At 29.4% G+C, this 19,973-nt stretch overlaps 1 pseudogene; it reads left to right on the top strand.

Moving 5' to 3' along the window:
* The window catches only part of LOC129288756 (beta-amyrin synthase-like), a 69,645-nt pseudogene extending 51,329 nt beyond the window's left edge, over positions 1–18,316 (top strand).
* Positions 18,317–19,973: the final 1,657 nt, after the last annotated feature.

The following is a 19,973-nucleotide window of genomic DNA, read 5'->3' as shown; positions in this document are numbered from 1 at the left end:
TGACATCAATGTTGAAGTTTGTTGACTGTTAATTTAACTTCATTTTCTAGGTGGCTAAAAAAAAAAAAAACTAATGCAAGTGGCCGTTTATCCTCTTCTTCATCTATTCATCTCTTACATTCGCAAGTCGGGTCTAACTATGATCCGGACCATCCAGATTTCTATACTTAAATTTGTATTTATATTTATATTTTATATTTATTAAAATAAATATTTAAAAATTTTTACAAATAATTTTTCATCAATCAGGACTGTACAGATATAATCTGGATAATATACTTTAATTATAACATTTCTATAATTTTTATAAATTATTTATCCAAATGTATTATGGATAGAATAGATTTAACATTAATTTTTTTTATTTTAATAAATATTTATTTTAATAAATACAATATTAAAAATAAAGATAATATCTTATTTGGTACCTTTCTTTTAAAAAAATTTTTTGTTAGTTAAAAATTTTAAATTTAAACTATCTAAAGTATATTTGGATAGTCAATTTATAAAATTATAAAATAATTAATATTAAAATTAGATAATTCAAATTAAATCTGGACTGTCTGATTGTTAATAAACATATTTATTCAATTTTTTTATTTTTTTATTTTATTAAATATGTATAAATTTAAATTTACAACTTTAAATTTGGACCAAGTAAATTAAATTATCTGGATAAATATTTACAACTTTATGAGCACCCTAGTGCCATGGTGCTCTTCATCCTGATAAGCACCGAAGATGGCTCCTTTCGCAGATGCCTCTCCCCACAAGCCAAGCCCTTCATTTTCATCGCGACAGCTCCTTCTATGATCTTTGCTCCGTCAGTTCCCTTCTTTCGCATCTGTTTCTGTTCCTCTGTTCCTAATTTTCTTCTCAAGCCTGGGTTAGTCAATAGTGTTAGGGTGCTCAGCGTATGGTTACATGCCATCTGTGCCATTAAGATTGCTATGGGCGGCCTAAATATTTACGGCACATTATATGAGACTGTAAAATTGTTATTATAATATTTTTAGGGAATTTTAATATATATATATATATATATATATGCATGAATTATGTTAATAAATGTTAATGATCATAAACATGGCAATGGCAAACAAAGATCCAAGTCCGTCTTAGAGAGGTACTTATATTTAGCGCTTGATCGACTCTCGAATATGTTCATTTTCAATACAAAGATGCATATGTAAGAAATAAAAGGAGAAAAGAAAAAAAGGTTAATAAATGTTGCTTTAGACTTCTAAAAAGACATATAAACTGAAACAATTTTTTTGAGGAAAGACTTTTATGATGATAAGAATAATAATATAAACTCAAATTTAGGTCACAAGCTATACATTTTACTTGGTTTTTATATTAAGAAATTATTCAATGATTTAAAATTTCCGAAAATGGTGTAGGTTTTTTGTATGTATATCACCGGCCATCTTGACACTGTATTCCCGAAAGAGTATAGAAAAGAGATCCTTTGATACCTGTACTATCGCCAGGTTCATACATTTTATAAGTTAAAACCTGCTTTCATTGATACATTATAATTTTAAGTGAACTAATTCTTTACAAGTGCGTGCATGTTAAAGAATGAAGATGGAGGGTGGGGAATACACGTAGAGGGACACAGCATCATGTTTTCTACTGTGCTGAATTATATATGCATGAGAATGCTCGGAGAAGGACCTGATGGAGGTGAAGACAATGCCTGTCTTAGAGCACGAAAATGGATTCTTGATTATGGTGGTGCCACCTACATACCCTTCTGGGGAAAGACTTAGCTTTCAGTAAGTAATTTTATTCATTCTCCTTCGAATAGTGAATCTTGCACTGTATTTGTGCGTGTGATGTTTCATATATATTGCTCGGTAAATATACATAGACACACACAAAGCTAGTGGCCTCGTCCCCCCAAAGAAGATTTACTCTTTCTGTTATTTATGTATCTTGATTTATTAATATTTTATGATATTAATTCCAACGTTACTCTTGGCCCAAAAAATAAAAAAAAATCCAATGCTACTCGACTTTTTGTTTCATATTTTTGTATGTTCATACATACATATATCACATATCGTGTTTTAGAAAAATTAATCCATAAATCCTAATAGTTTTACATGATTTTGAATTAGGTTATTGTAGTTTATTTTATTTTTAATCAAGTTTTTATAGTTTGATTGATTAGATATGTTAGTCCCTAATTATTAAAATCCTTTAATTTTCTCTCTCAAAAAATTAAATTAAGAACATCTATATGTTTATATAACTAGGTTATCGTTTTTAAAGTAACTTTTATATACATAAAAATTAAAAAATGTAATTATTGTGTTAAATTTTTTGGCTAAAAAAATTAAATAAAATTTTCTATAACTTTTAAAAATGCTTTTATTTCGGAAAAGTCAATATTCATTCAAAATTTTAACTTGCAGGGATTAATATATTTAATCCATCAAACTATAAAGATTCAATTAAAATAAAATAAACCATAAGTTCTGATTTAAAATTGAGGAAAACTAGGAAAACAGACTTGTATATTACCCCCAGTGTTTTTTTTTTGGAAGAATTACAACCAAGTCCCACATAAAGAAATTAATTATTGCAAAGCCCATTAACAACTAAACTAAATTACATTAACAATTGATTGTGTTGTTAATGCAGTTTAATTCAGTTATCAATAGATTTTGCTGTAATTAATTTCCTTACATGAGATTTCAATATAATTCTCCCTTTTTTTTTGGGGTTAAATCAAGTATGATTCTACTCTAGTGGTAAGATATACTCCCTCTATTAAAAAATATAAGGCATTTTTAGTCTTTTGAAGTATAATCATTGCCTTTTTTCAAAAGTGCCCCTATTGATAATGATTTTATATTTATTGTAGGGTGTTTAATATGGGTAAATATGAAAAGATAAGGTTAGTTAAAAAATATGTAACTACTTTATTGGGGGATGGGATTTGGTTAAAAATATTTTATATTTTTGAACGGAGGAAGTATCTATTTTCTATCTTTAAGAGTTTCATCTTGCTCTTTTTGTTAATATCTTATGTTTTTTTTCCTTTTTCTTTTCATTTTTACTTTCTTATTCTCTCTCTTTCAGTTTCTCGTGGTTAACATATGATAACATTTAATAAGATGCATTATTCTACTTATCTTTATTTTTCTTTATATTCATTATACTATTATTATTTTTTTGATCAAATTATACTATTATTTTTAGACAATGCAATTGTTAAAACCTTACTTGATCTCAGGTTTATTAAAAAAAATTTTCAATATTTGAATTGTGTTGTGTGTGTAATATTTAACTTTGCTTTCGAAAATTTTTTTCACCTGAAAATCAACATCATAACACAACTATATATATATATATATACATCTACCTCTCTCAAGCGGTTAAAAAGAAGAAAATCTTTTACATTGCATTTGGATGTAAGGAATTTGGATTTGGGATGAGAAATCTATAATTCGGATCCATAAAATTTTATGGATTTTGGTTTGAATCCAAATCTATATTTTATTTATAATTCTTTTATGCCAGTTCACTGTTTTCATTTCTCATCTCCTCTTTTCATCGTCTTTGAATTTGAATTTTTCATGCTACCTAAGTAAAGAATTTTAAATATAAGAATTTTAGATAAGACTTTTAAATATAAAATTCGAATTTAAATCTACCAATCCAAATGTTACCTATTTATTCAAAGTATAAAAACTTGCAGAGAATATAATAAATTATATAGGATGATTATTGATATTTTAACTGTCTGTTGCATATCACCTTCACAATCTAAAATTTTTGGGTCCGTCATTGTTACTATATTGCGCATGGTCTGAGAGAGAAAGCCATAATAGTTACCAGCAACATGTGAAAATTGCTGCTTGTAATTAATATACAAACATATCTCTCAATTTAATTTAATTGCTTGTGTATGTCTCATTGTTGATATGCTGTAGATACTTGGCTTGTTTGACTGGTCTGGAACAAATCCAATGCCACCAGAGTTCTGGCTTCTTCCATCGTTTCTTCCAATGCATCCAGGTTAATTCAATGCATTCATGATTTAATATATAATATCAATTTTATATTTGAAGTTTTAAGTTTGCTTTAATTTCATGTAATATCAATTTAGTTCCTTAATTTTACTTGAAGCTATACTTCAATTCCTCTGCTACGTTGGTGCATTAAAGACTTGTTGTGAACCAATTTAAGCCTTTGCCCTTAGAAGAACCAAAACTCTCTTATAAATTGCAAAACTCTCTTATAAGTTTTTATGATCAGATTATGTTCATATTGTAATTTTGGATTTTTCGATGGCCTTTCAAAATTCATTACTGTAGAAAAATCGTTTCAAAGCTTATTAAATCCTTTTTATGATCTGGATGAAAACTTTGTCATATAACTCTAGAGATCCCAAGAAATTTGTAATTTTTTGGGTAAATTTTTGGTAACTGCACTTAGATTGACCTGAAACTTCTGGAAATGTCACTTTTGCCTCAAAAAACCTTAATTGTTCGTTTATTCTTTTACTTTTGGTCTTGAGATCTTCGTTCAGCTCCTTTAGCCCGAAGATGTCCTACTGTCGGTATGAAAATTATCACATGTGATAATAATTTTTTGTTTAAATATCTTCTCAGTCATTTGATTTAATTATGTAGTTATTTTCATTTTAATTTGATCCCATCTTCTCTTAAATTTCGAAAAGTCACTCAAATGTTTTCCCCGGTCATCTCTAACACTATCAAATCAATTTGTCCAAAAAATATATAAAATAAAGTAAAATTAAAAATTGTTCAAAAGAAATTTGGACAGATAAAATTAAAACTCAGAATAAAATTAAAAAACAAACTGAGATTAAATAAAAAAATTAAAAGTCCGAGAAAGTGATAAAAAAATTAAAAAGTCCTGCTATACATGTTAGATATTGCATGATCACTTTCTTCTAACACTTTCTATTGCCATGTCTATCTATTAATCCTGCATTAATTATCGTACGCCATATTGTAATGCAGCTAAAATGTGGTGTTAATGCCGCTTGGTTTACATGCGTATGTCTTATTTGTATGGGAAAAGATTTGTGATTCCGATCACACCACTTATTCTTCAACTCAGACAAAAACTCTATGTTGATCCTTACCATTAAATTAATTGGAATAAAGCTCGTCACCTTTGTGCAAAGGTGAGTTTTTTTTTTTTTGTCTTTTATCCTTATACCATGAAATTACCAAGTTCTATCTACATACATACTTGTTGATTTCTCCCAATTAATGAACAATTATAATAGAATATCAAATTTATAATTACAGGAAGATCTTTACTATCGCCATCCCTTGATACAAGATTTGATATGGGATAGCTTATATAAATTCATTCAGCCGCTTCTTATGCGATGGCCTTTTAGTAAGTTGGTTAGAGAGAGAGCTCTTCAAGTTACGATGAAGCATATTCATTATGAAGATGAATATAGTCGATATATAACTATTAGATGTGTCGAAAAGGTACATTTTCATTGGGTTGGATGCGTCTAGCTCTCTGAGCATTGTGCTTGGATTAACACATATTGGATAAAATTGATTTATATGATTGATTATATTTCGTTGTAATGGATTTATAAAATTGATCAGTAGGATTGATTGAGTATAATTGAAAAGAAATTAGGTGAAAATATGATTTTGTGAAAACATATTTAAACACCCTTATTGTATGCCAAAATCAATTACGAACAAAAAAATATAATTCTTAAATATTTGGATTATTTTCATAAAATTTAGGGTTAAGGTGCATGTTTGCCTTTAAAGTATTTTCCGAGAAACACCTAACATCTTAACATTTTTGTTGGAGCAATTTTGCCTTTTAAGTTATCAAAATAGAACATTTTTTTCCCTTTTCGTCAAAAGTTTAACATTGATATAAAGCATTGACTGTTAGAAAATTTGATGAAAGGGGCAAAAATGCTCTGTGTTAATAACTTTAAGAGCAAAATTACTTCAATAAAAATGTTAGGATATTAGATGCTCCTTAAGAAATATTTCAACAGCAAAAATGCACTTTTATCGTAAAAAATTTATATTCCTTGTCTAAACAAGGACAATATTATGTATTTTTCAATTCATCTCTTCAATTATACTCTCCTAATTATTTCTAGAAATCATCTAACTATTTTATAAATTATGGTTTGGAGTTCATGATTGACTTTGTCATGTATAAAAGTGTTTGAACACCACAGTTTTAGGCTCATAATTGATTTTAACATATACAAATATCTTTGTATATTTTTTAAGAAAATTATGGCTGTGAATTCATAATTAATTTTACCACGTAATAAGTTGATAAAAAAGAGTGCTTTGAATATATTTTTTTTTACAAAACTATGATATTGGCCTGAAAAGTTGATTATTACCATCATCGAAATAAGCACCATGTCTTGCTAAATCTTGTTGCCCATGTCTGGGCCTAGTCAAGAAGGGGCACGGTTCTTATTTTTATCTTTCTTTTAAAATTTGTCATAGGTTTTATGTATGTTGGCTTGTTGGATCGAAGATCCAAATGGAGATGCTTTCAAGAAGCATCTTGAAAGGGTTCCTGATTACATATGACTTTTGGAAGATGGAATTACCATGTAGGTAAACTAGTTAAGAACATAGTAAAGCAAAATAAATAAATTAATAAATAAATTAGGATCTTCTACACAATCATCAACTAATTATTAATCAAGAAGAGAACATATTAACTATGATATACTAATTGTGTCATTTTTTATAGTTTAATGTGGTATTTTGTCTTCTCCCATGAACGGTATTCCCAAAGTTTCGAGTTCCAAATAATTATCTTCATATATTCATTTTACTTAAATTTAACAACCCTAATTCATTTAGTAAAAGGTTAAAGTGTACCTTTAATCTTGTAACTTTACACAATATCTTTTCAGTTCTTTAATCCTAATACCATTAGTTTTATTGAAAAAAATCTTAAATTGAACTTGTAAATATTGACAAAATATTTTCAAATGGTTACATATTACGTTTACTTATTTTTTTTAAAATAATAATGATTGGCATACAAAAAATTCATTTGAAACTAACGGTATTATGATTAAATAATTAGATATAAAGCTGTATAAAATTAGTATACTTTACTTTTGTAAAACATTAATATTTTGGGTTTTAGTTAGTATATGACATTAACTATTTGCAGAGTTTTGGAAGCCAAGAATGGGATGCTGGTTTTGCAGTCCAAGCTTTGCTTGCCACAAACCTAATTGACGAAATTGCACCTACACTTGCAAAAGAACATGACTTCATCAAGAAATCTCAAGTCAACTGGTTACTACCAATTAACAAGCATATGAATATTTGAATGACTAGTTATTAATTGAGAGATATTTATTATGTGTATATATTAATGCATGAATCCTCTTGTGCTGCTAACTAAAACTGATGGTCTTTTCAGGTTAAGGATAATCCTTCAGTGATTTCAAAAGTATGTATCATCACATTTCCAAAGGGTCATGAACTTTCTTTGATCAAGACCATAGATGGCAAGTTTCTGATTGCACTGCAGAAGCCTTGAATGTGATTAACCTATTTTACTTTATTAAACAAGTTAATTAATTTCATTGTCCATCTTCACCTTATTATACATTTGGTCACTTAATATATTTTGGACTATTTAAGTGTTGTCTTCTTTTATCAATGCCACCACCAGAGATTGTAGGTGAAAAGATGGAACCTGAAAGGCTTTATGATTCCATCAATGTCTTGTTGTCACTTCAAGTGAGTAATCCTACGTTGTTGTTGTTGTTGTTGTTGTTATCATTATTATGGTTCAATATTATAATAGAACAATGATCTTTAGAGAACTTTTCTCTAATAAATTGCATTCTCTCCGGACTTTATCCGTCAGAAATTTGTGATGGAGACATTTCTCAGATATTCTAGGGTGTTTTTCAATGATTTTGTCTGTGAGAAAGCCAGTGCTGTTTTGTTTGTGTATTGATTTACTTGTAAAACTCCATAACATTTGTAGAGTAAAAAAGGTGGTTTTGCGGCATGGGAGCCAATCAAAGCTCAAGAATGGTTAGAAGTAAGAATTTGATCTCATTTAAATTTGAATTGAAGTCAACAAAATAATTAAAGAGAATGTAATAGGCACTAAACACTAACACATGTATATGGATTATTAGGATGTTTATTAGTTATTATTATGATGATGTATATATTGTAAGCTCTTCTTATTAATAAAGTATGACTCTTTTTCTGTTCTCCTTTCTTTCTTGATTTCTTTCTGCTCATGGATTTGCTTGTTTGGATTATTAGGCGTTGAACCCTACAGATTTTTTCTAAGGCATCGTAGTTGAGCATGAATATGTAGAATGCACTGGATCGTCAATTCAAGCTTTAGTTTTATTCAATAAGATGTATCCAAGACATAGGAACAAGAGAGAGATTGAGAATTCTATTGAGAAAGTTGTAAAATTCCTCGAGGATACACAAACAAAGGATGGTGGCTAGTACGGGAAGTGGGGGGTTTGCTTCACTTATGGCACTTGGTTTGCGTTAGGTGGCCTTGCTGCTTCTGGTAAGACTTATAAGGATTGTGCTGCGATTCACAAAGCTGTCAGTTTTCTCCTCATGTCACAAAGAGATGATGGTGGGTGGGGTGACAGCTATCTTTCTTGTCCAGAAAAGGTAAGGGTATGTTTGTTTTCTATTTTTATAATTTTTTTTTGAAAACAGAAAAATTTAAAAGTTTGTTTGGATGAGTGTTTTTCATTTATTGTCTTCAAAACTGTTTTCATTTTTTATTTTTAAAAACAAAACAATAGAAACAACTTTAAATAGTTTTTTTATTTTTTTAAAAAATACATTAAATTTAATTTTTAAAAATTTTATTTATCTTGATTATTTTCTATTATTAATCACCACCATTAACTATCTATAACCATCACTATCAATCTATTTTTTATTGACATAACTAAGCATATTTTCATTTTTTATATTTTAAAAATTGTATTATAAAACAGTTTTTAAAAAAATGAAAATAAAAACCAAACAAGTCCTAAATCTCTATATTTTAATTAAGTATCAATATCAAATAGAAAAATTATAAAGGAAAATAAAACTATATTGGTCTCTATTTTTAAGGTGTTTTGGTAATAATCTAGGATGTATTTTTATTTTATTGTTTCAAGTCCCTTAAGTTTCATATGTTTGCAATGCTAGTCCTTGTGATCATAATGACTATTAATCTTGTTTGCTTGTTTTTTTGGTCTTCTACTCATTTTTTATACAGTCCATCATACTTTAACAAGCCAGTACAAGAACAAGAAGTAATAAAGTTTATGCACACTAAAACAACTTGAAGAATATAGGGGCTAGCATTGTAGATAGATAAAACTTAAAGAACTTGAAATAATGAAATAAAAGTATAGAGACTAATACCAACCTTAAACACACTAAAAGTATAGGGAATAAAATTTATATTTATTTACAATAATAAGTCATATTATGCAAGTAGAAATATGAGTATATAGTATGGCTCAATCATTTCTCATACTTGATATAAATCATGGAGAAACAAGTCTTATTATTTCATATACCGATAGCTATGTGGCCTTTTAGTTACCTCATCATATGATTATTTATAAATGATGCAGAAATATATTCCCCTCAAAGGTAATAGATCAAATCTGGTACAGACAGCATGGGCTATGATGGGTCTAATGTATGCCGGACAGGTGAATCTTTTTAATTATTTATTGAGATCAAATAGCAATTTATGCTTATTTTCAATTTATAATTATGAAAAAAAAACTTACATAATTAATCAAAATTTATTAGAAGGTTGAGAGAGATCCAACTCCTCTTCATCAAGGAGCAAGAGTCTTAATCAATGCTCAATTGGAGAATGGGGGTTGGCTGCAACAAGTTAATTAATTGGTACCTTTCACTTCTCATTTGCAATAATTTATTGAACTTATATCAATCAGTGTAGATTAAATGTTAGTTTGTGACTTGTTTTCAGGAAATCACTGTGTATTCAACAGGAATTGCATGCTTCATTATCCAATGTACAGAAATGTTTTCCCACTTTGGACTCTGGCTGAACATCGCAAACAGGTTACATTGCATGCCTTCCAAAGTTGAATAAATCATGTAGGGTTTAAATATGATATTACCACACCAAATTATTGAAGGTTGACGAATGAATAGAGATAATTCTGACAGCAATCATGTAATCCACATGAGTTCAGCTTAAGTATTTGCAAGAGAGCGATACTTTGATTCGGCACTAGACTGAGCAAGAGATTATTGAATCACTTAAAAACAAGTTTTATATATATATATATATATATTCCTGTTGATCTTCTGTTATCAAGACAAGATGTCCAATTTACATTAGAATATGTTGTCAAGGATAGTTTATATGCACCTTTAAGATGAATACCATAATGTATTGTGCCTTGAATATAACGTAGGACTCTTTTTACTGCCTTCTAGTGATTAGTAGAAGGAGATTGTATAATTTCACTAAGTTTGTTGACACTAAAGCTGATATCAGGTCTTGTATAACAAAGACATTGAAGTGCTCCAGCGGTTTATCGATAGAGATAAGGACTATGAAAGGGCTCTCCATTAATGTTAGACAATTTTTGACTTCTAGACATTAGTGTTGTGCAGGATTTTGAGTTTTCCATGCCATATTTGTTTAGAATTTCCAGAGCATGCTTAGCCTGATTAAGATAAAAACAAGATTCATCTCAGTACACAATGACTCCGAAGAAATGATAGACGGTTCCCATGTCCTTCAAGGAATAATGCATCTAGTTCGACTTGGCAATAAATTGCTTCAAAGGATCACCATTTTCTGTTCTGATATTAAAATGTCATCAACTTATATTAGTATGAGTGTAGTTTAAGTTTTGTTCTAATAAAATAGCACTGAGTCATCACTCTTGTTACCAACAAATCTCCATTATAGAAGAGTATTTCTCAATTTTTCATACCAGATTCGTGGAGTTCGTTTCAAGCCATAGAGCTTTAGACAATTTACATACACAGGTAGGTCTCCTGGGATCAACAAATTAAACACTTAAGGCTAAGAAGACATATAAATAGTTTCATTTTATAATCCATATAGAGAAAGACATTGTCAATATCTAGTCTAAGCATGGGGTATGAAGGTTGAATAGTTACAGAGGTGAGAGGTGCGGACACCACCTGTTGTAAATCGGCACTTTAATTATTTTTTGGCATGTGGCTATCATGATCGGTATCAGGAAATTCATATACTTGTTGTGAGAGAGTTGGGTCAAGAGGATTGGTATGATCATTGCTGCTTTGACTTCTTTGGCCGTGTTTACCATGAAGAGCATCATTGCTGGCTGATCTTGAAGATGATTGTTGTTCTCAACTGTTGACTTGGACTAATGGTTCAGTACCAGAAAACATGTCCAGCCAATCACTAGACTAAGAGACTCGAAACAACAGTTGTATCAGAATTTGAATTGTTTTTAGTGAAACATCCTGCAAAAGGGAACCCAGACTCATCAAATGAAACATGGTGAGTTATATAAATTCTTCGGAAAATGACAATTAGGGACCCCATAAAAAAATTAATGACATTTACTGACTTTGAATGATTGAAATTCCAATAACAGATCATGGCGCTTGCAATAAATTATTTTTTATTGATTGGCTTGAGATTAACAATGGACTTCAATAAATTTCCAACTAATGATACAAGAATTCCCAACTATCTTTTGTTAATTCCCCAAGTAATAGCAAAAAATCACAAGTAATAAGCTTATAATTCACAAACTGACTTTCGTAAATTTTTAACTCACATTATAAATAATCTCAAGTATATTTAATAAATTTTTCAAGCAATTTATTTATATATTGATGGCCAAAAAATCATAAGTGTTGGATTGTGATTCACAACTAATTCTTGTAAATTCTCAACTAACATTACAACTTGCAAGTGTATTTTGTAATGTTCCTAAATGATGTTAAAAAATAATCTCAAGTATATTTTGTAGATTATTCAACTAACTATTTGCATTTTTTAAATTACAAGTAAGGACCATGGTCTGTTTTTAGAATTTTGATAATTTAGGATCTTTAATTGTCATTAATGTTCTTATGGGGGTCCCTGATTTTTATTTTTGCTAAATTCTTCCATTTGAATTCAAGCACTAATTATAACCTTGTGAGAGGTGCTGTAGCCCAGGAACACACTCTTGACTTCTGAACTATAATTTGTGTTTATTGTAAGAGTGCAGACAGGGGTTAGCAGGAGCGTAGCCAAAAGTCTTAAGCATTGAATAATCAGCTGGCTCAATTTCCTTTTAAACAAGCACTCATAAGGAGTCTCTAATTAAGTTTAGCACTATTGGTAAACAATTTACAATGTAACGTGCACAGGCAGAGGCATTCCACCAATATTTCAAAGGCATATTAGCTTGAGCAAGTAATCTAAACCCACCCTAACAATGTGTCTATATGTTTTCTCTCAACTCTACCATTTTGTTGAGAGGTATAGGGACATGTGTATTGAGAAGAAATTCTAGCTTCATTAAGAATAGGAATAAAGCCTCTGTATTCGTCATCAAAATCACTACAGAGAGTTTTGATTGTCTTATCAAACCAAGTTCTCACTCATGTTCTTAAAGTGCTTAAAGCGACTGATGTCTTTAGATATAAATTTTAAATGGTAACCCCATACATCATATATAACTCATATCTCATGACTGTGATGACAGGTGCTGCACCACATAAATTAGAATGAATCAAATCTAAAGGCAACGGCAGAGACAAGTTGATGTGAGTGGGAAATGTACCCCTCAAATAGAGAAAATTACACATGTAGCGTGTGAAAATTATAACCTCGGACACTTTATTTTTGCATTTTGAACCTTTTAGACTCAATAAAAAATCATTTTTGGGTTCAAAACTTTTTTTAGATATATGATATTTTAAGTCATATCCTGTAAATTCAAATAAATAAATATTTAAACCCATAAGACATATTATTAAAAAAAAACTTGATCAAAGAGTTGTGTCTATTTCATAATAAAATCCAACCACATTAAGTTATCCTTTTGTGTGATAATTTTCTTATTATCCAAACGTAAACTCTATGTCAACCTTCTCAACGTATTTTTAGCCAAAAAAACCGCAATATATATTTTTTCAAATAAAAATATTTATAATTTTATTTGTGTTATAATTTTAGCATAATGTACTTATTTTAAAACAATTATAATATTATTTTTAAATTTTTATTTTTTAAATTAGGTTATCTTTTACGCTTGGCCTTAAAATTCTTTAGATCACCCATAAAATATATGATTGAACCTAAACTCTAAATTTCTCACTGATTTGCAAACTCTCGCGTTCCCTCTCTGGTGCACCACTGGAAGTGTCAATCGTGTAGCGTGTTAGGTTTAATTGATGGGAGAAAATTAAAACAAGACAAACAGATATTTGTATATCAATCATGTTATTAATTGTTACTGTAACATCATGTAGATAGATGTATATATCATGTTTTGTACTAATGGATACATAAATATTATTGTTGGCGGGGTGCACCGGTGAAATGGATGTTTCAGTCGCAATCAAATTAATTAAACGTGACTTGCAAATGTTCAAAGAAGGATTGGTGTTGGACTGTTGGTTGATTGCAGGTCTTACCTAATTTTGAAATTTTCATTTTCAACTTTTTATGATCTGAATGATACTGATTTTCGCGAGTTATTAATATAATTATGATTTTGCTTAAATATACAACTACCCTTTAATGTAGGTCCCTTCTTTATAAGCGACATAAAAACTTCATAGAACCAACTTAAATTATTGGTCTCACCTTCAATAGTACCGTTCTCTTTCCATTAGTTGCATGTTTCTTAAATTATTGGCCTTAGGATGGGTATTACGCACTATTTCAAAGGACTTGGCTTTTCTTGGTTGAGAGAAGCCTCCTCCACATCTTCTTTGAGGGGGGTGCCTATATTTAGGCTGTCTAAATTTACTGTATTTTTTATTTATTAAATAAAAATTTATGTAAAATGTAAAAAAAATTAATAAATATGTTTACCAGTCCATATTTAATATTAAATTTGCATTATTCAGAGTATATCTACATAGTGAATTTATAAAAATTTAAATATTAAATGTGGACCATTGATATTAAATATGAACTATCAAGACAGCTGAACAAATTTATTAGATTTTTTTAACAATTTAATATAAAATTATATTTTAAAAATGGAAAATAAAAATAAAAAATATTAAATTCAAACCATTCAAATATACTTTAAACAATTTAAATATAAACTTGCCTTATTGGAGTTGCGGAGAAAGTTTCTTTCAGGGAAGCCGAGTCCTAACTTCAAAGGGTGGTTAGTGTTTTTCAGGTCCTTTTGAATTCCCTCATTTTCTTTTTTTATTAATGTAATCAATGTGGGTAAGGGGTAGCGTATGCCTTTAATATATGTCTCTTCTTTAAGCCACATAAAAAGCTTGATAGAACCCACGTAAATAATTTCTCTCACCTACACTAGTACGATTCTCTTTCCATTGGTTGATATTTCTGTCACGAAATGGGCCTAACATTAATAAGGGTCCATTTATATATCATATTTTCTCCAATATTTTGTTATAATTTTTGCCAATCAGATTGGTAATGGTGACATTTTGTCATTCCATTAAACAAGTTGCAGATGGACTATTGTTGTAGGTGAAGAACAATGTTGAAACTTGAAACCATATCTGCATGCTTGCATATTTCACTTACATATATATTTTAGTTAATTTCGATCGCCTCCTAAGGCGGCTTTGGCTAGCTAATAATGTTATGTTAATTTTTTTTTTGGTTGATACAGTTTTTAGGGAGAAGAATTTCAAGCAAACAATACCACGTGCAAAATAAGTGATGAAAAAGTAGGGATCCCACACACATTCGCTTTTCAATATAATACACGCTTACACAACACACGCCGCACAACAAAATCACACACAAAATATTTCTCCCCTTTTAATCACAAGATAAAAAAAAACTTAAGTGTTATAGGAGTTATGAACAACCCCCCATATAATAATATACTCTTTTTGTCCCAAATTATGAGGTATTTTTGGAGAAGTTTCTCCTTCAAAAATATATAATACTTTGAATAATTAAGGTTTCATTAAATACACCAATTTCAATATTACCCCATCTCACTCTATAATTAATTTATGTCACTTTTTTTTCAATATATTAAATGATGAGTATTTTATAAAGTTTATATTTTATTTTGAAAAGATATGGTTGTTAAGTATATTTAATGAAATTTATTGATATGTGAAATTTTGTCTAAAGTGTCTTATAACTTGAGATGGAGGGAGTAATATTTGTAATACAAAAATGAGCTGCATTATTTACTAGTATGTCAAGGTAGAGTTTTATATTTTATAGCAATGATTAATTTGCAATAAATTCTCTTTCATATTATACTGATTCATATATCCAAGGAAATTATGTCCATTCATTATCGGGCGTCCCTAACCTGATATGCTGATACAAGGCTCCACTGCTTAATTAATTTTTTTAAACAAAAAAGAGCCCATGGTATTAATTTTCAAAAAAAAACTACACATTAATAAAAACAGAAAAAATGAAGGATAAACAGAAAATTACTTCACGAACTTTAGATCCAGTAGAATCATGGACCATAAACTCATTTATTATGTAAATTATTTTCTTAACTTTAAAAAATAATGCAACTTAACCCCTACTATTAACAAAAGTTAACTATAATTGTTAATTAACTAAAAAATGACATCAAAAATTACAAAAAAAGTACTAAAAAAATTTTGGTCCTTTTTTATTATTTTTAATTATTTTTTTAATAATTTCTTGACCTTTTTTTGTAGTTTTTGAGGTCCTTCTATCAATTTCTAATCAACCAATGATTAAAGTTAACTTTTATTAATTGAAGGGGCAATATTGCACCGTTTTTAAAAATTGAGGAAAAAATTTGCACAATAAATAAATTCAAAGTCTATAATACTCTCTCCATCCCAAATTATAAGACACTTTTAGGTAAAATTTTACACACCAATAAACCTTATTAAATACACCTAACAACATTATCTTTTCAAAATAAAATATGAACTTTCAAAAATAACATCATTTAATATATTGAAAAGAGAAGGGACAGAGATTAATTATAGAAAGAGAAAGGATAATTTTGAAAATAGCGCATTTAATAAAATCTTAATCTATCCAAAGTATCTTTTATTTTGGAACAGAGAAAGTCCTTCCAAAATGCTCAATAATTTGGAATAGAGAGAGTACTACTTAACATAAAGTTTAATAAATAATTTACTTATTTATTAAAAAAAAAGGCAAGTAAAGCCTAAGTGCAAACTACCACAAAGCAAGCAAAGCGTAAAGTAACAACCTCGAGGGAAAAACAAAACAAAACAAAGTGAATATTAAGGCAAGACACGCAATCAACCAACAGTCCAACACCAACCCTTCTTTGATAGTAATTTGCAAGCCGTTTAATTAGTTTGATAGTAATGGCCGCAACCATAATATTTATGCATCCATTAATACAAAACATGATATAATTAAATTATCTACCTACCTGTTATAGCAACAATAATAATTAACAACATGATTGATATATGTATGTTGTGAGAGTGCGCGCGCGCGCGTGTTCTGTGTATATAAACAAATACAAAAATATTGCAGATATACACAGATAGCTAGAGATTTAAAAAAAAAATTTGGAGACTGAAGATTGGAGACGGAGGGAATGATCCGTACATATTCAGTACAAACAGCTTCACAGGAAGGCAAACATGGGAGTTTCATGCTCATGAAGGCTCTGCTGAAGAGCGAGCAGAGGTTGAAGCTGCTCGTCAACACTTCTTCAATAATCGATTCAACCTCAAGCCCTGTGGGGATCTTCTATGGCGTTTTCAGGTCTCTTCATGTAATTTTTTTTTTTCAATATTCTATCTAATCACATGAGGGTTTGATCCTTTAACCTCTTTCGTTAAGAGGTAGGACCACAAGGATAGATGTTACACATTATTTCAAAGGAGTCAGCTTTCCTTTGTTGAGGGAAGCCTCCTTCTCACCTCCCTGAGGGGGATGCCTATATCTAGATTATCTAATGTTTTATTTTATATGTATTAAAATAAAAAATTATATAAATTGTAAAAAAAAATTAATAAATATGTTCACCCACCTGAACAGTCCAAATTTAATATTAAAAATTATAAAAAATTTAGTATTAAATATGCATTGTCCAAAGTATATTTGTATATTCAATTTATAAAAATTTAAATATTAAATGTGGACCATTGATACTAATCTGAACTATTCAAACTGCTGAACAGATTTATTAAATTTTTTTGACAATTTATATAAAATATTAAATTTAGACTATCCAAATCTACTTTTAAATGGTTCAAATGTAAACTTGCCTCAGCGGAGGTGCGGAGAAAGTTTCTTTCAGGGAAGCCAAGTCCTAACTTCAAAGGGTGATTAGTGTTTTTCATGTCTTTTTCAATTCCCTCATTATTTTATTTTTTTATGTAATCAATGTCAGTAATGGATAGTCTATGCGTTTAATATCTTTCTCTTTAAGCGACATAAACAGCTTCATCGAACCTACGTAAATTATTGGTCTCACCTTCAATAGTACTATTCTCTTTCCATTAGTTCTTGTTTGTGTCACGAACTGGGCCAATATTAATAAGGGTCCATTTAAATATAATGTTTTTCTTTTCCAATATTTTCTATAATCTTTGTCTATTAGAATTGGTGATCATGACATTTTGTCGTTCCATTAAATAAGCTGTTGATGGAATATTGTTGTATGTGAAGAATAATGTTGAAACTTGAAACCATATTCGTATACTTGCATATTTCACTTACTTATTTTAGTTAATTTCGATCGCCTCTAAGGCTAAGGCTAACTAATGTTGATTTTTTTTAATACAGTTTTTGACGGAGAAGAATTTCAAACAAACAATACCAAGTGTGAAGATAGAGAATGGGGAGGAAATAAGTGATAAAAAAAGTTGGTAATACTGTGAGAAGGGCAACACATTATCCATCGGCTTTAGAATTCCCTCATTCCCTTTTCTTTTTTTCTTGATGTAATCATGTATAATGGGCAGCGCCTTTAATATATGTCTCTTCTTTAAGCCACATAAAAAGCTTGATAGAACCCACGTAAATAATTTCTCTCACCTACACTAGTACGATTCTCTTTCCATTGGTTGATATTTCTGTCACGAAATGGGCCTAACATTAAATAGGATCCATTAAATTCATATTTTTCTCCCAATTTTGTTATAATTTTTGCCAATCAGATTGGTAATGGTGACATTTTGTCATTCCATTAAACAAGTTGCAGATGGACTATTGTTGTAGGTGAAGAATAATGTTGAAACTTGAAACCATGTCTGCATGCTTGCATATTTCACTTACATATATTTTAGTTAATTTCGATCACCTCCTAAGGCGGCTTTGGCTAGCTAATAATGTTATGTTATTTTTTTTTTTTGTTTATACAGTTTTTAGGGAGAAGAATTTCAACAAACAATACCACGTGCGAAATAAGTGATGAAAAAGTAGGGATCCCCACACATTCGCATTTCAATAATACACGCTTACACAATACACGCCGCACAACAAAATCACACACAAAATATTTCTCCCCTTTAATCACAAATAAAAAAAAAATCCTAAGTGTTATAGGAGTTATGAACACCACCCATATAATAAATATGTTCTTGTCGTCCCAAGTTATGAAATACTTTTGAAGAAGTTTCTCCTTCACAAATATAAAATACTTTGAGTAGATTAAGTTTTTATTAAATACATCAATTTTTAATATTACCCATCTCTCTCTATAATTAATTTATGTCACTTTTCTTTTCAATATATTAAATGATGAGTATTTTTATAAGTTTATATTTTTACCCCATCTCTCTCTATAATTAATTGATGTCACTTTTCTTTTCAATATATTAAATGATGAGTATTTTATAAAGTTTTATATTTTTATTTTGAAAAAATAAAGTTAAGTGTATTTAATGAAATTTTATTGATATGTGAAATTTTGTCTAAAGTGTCTTATAATTTGAGATGGAGGAGCAATATTTATAATACAAAAATGAGCTGCATTTATTTACTAGTATGTCAAGGTAGAGTTTTTAATATATTTCTCTTCTTTAAGCGACATAAACAGCTTCATAGAACCTACGTAAATATTGGTCTCACCTTTAATAGTACCATTCTCTTTCCATTAGTTCTTGTTTGGTCACGAACTTGACCATTATCATAAATGGTCCATTTAAATATAATGTTTTTTTCCAATTTTTCTATAATCTTTGTCTATTAGGATTGGTGATCAGGACATTTGTCGTTCCGTTAATAAGCTGGTTGATGGAATATTCTTGTATGTGACGAATAATGTTGAAACTTGAAACCATATTCGTATACTTGCATATTTTCACTTACATATTTTAGTTAATTTCGATCTCCTCCTAAGGCTAAGGCTAACTAATGTTTTTTTTTTAATACCCGTAATTTGAGGGAGAAAGAATTTCAAGCAAACAATACCAAGTGTGAAGATAGAGAATGGGGAGGAAATAAGTGATGAAAAAGTTGGCCAATACTGTGAGAAGGGCCCACATTATCTATCGGCTTTATAACAATACCAAGTGTGAAGATAGAGAATGGGGAGGAAATAAGTGATGAAAAAGGTGGCAATACTGTGAGAAGGGCAACACATTATCTATCGGCTTTATAGTCAAAACATGGTCATTGCCTGCTCAAATTGCTGGATGTCTCTATCATGCAACCTCTGGTAAGCACCTATCATGCAATTAACAGCTATCAATAAGAGCTTACTCAATTTCTTACAAGTTTGATTCTTATAAACCTGACTCTAAAAGTCACGCTTATAAACT

This window comes from Prosopis cineraria, unplaced genomic scaffold (assembly GCF_029017545.1).
Source record: "Prosopis cineraria cultivar Desert tree isolate PC_DT_omini unplaced genomic scaffold, ASM2901754v1 PC12, whole genome shotgun sequence".
NCBI classification, from domain to species: Eukaryota; Viridiplantae; Streptophyta; class Magnoliopsida; order Fabales; family Fabaceae; genus Prosopis; species Prosopis cineraria.
This window is presented reverse-complemented; position numbering and strand designations above follow the sequence as displayed.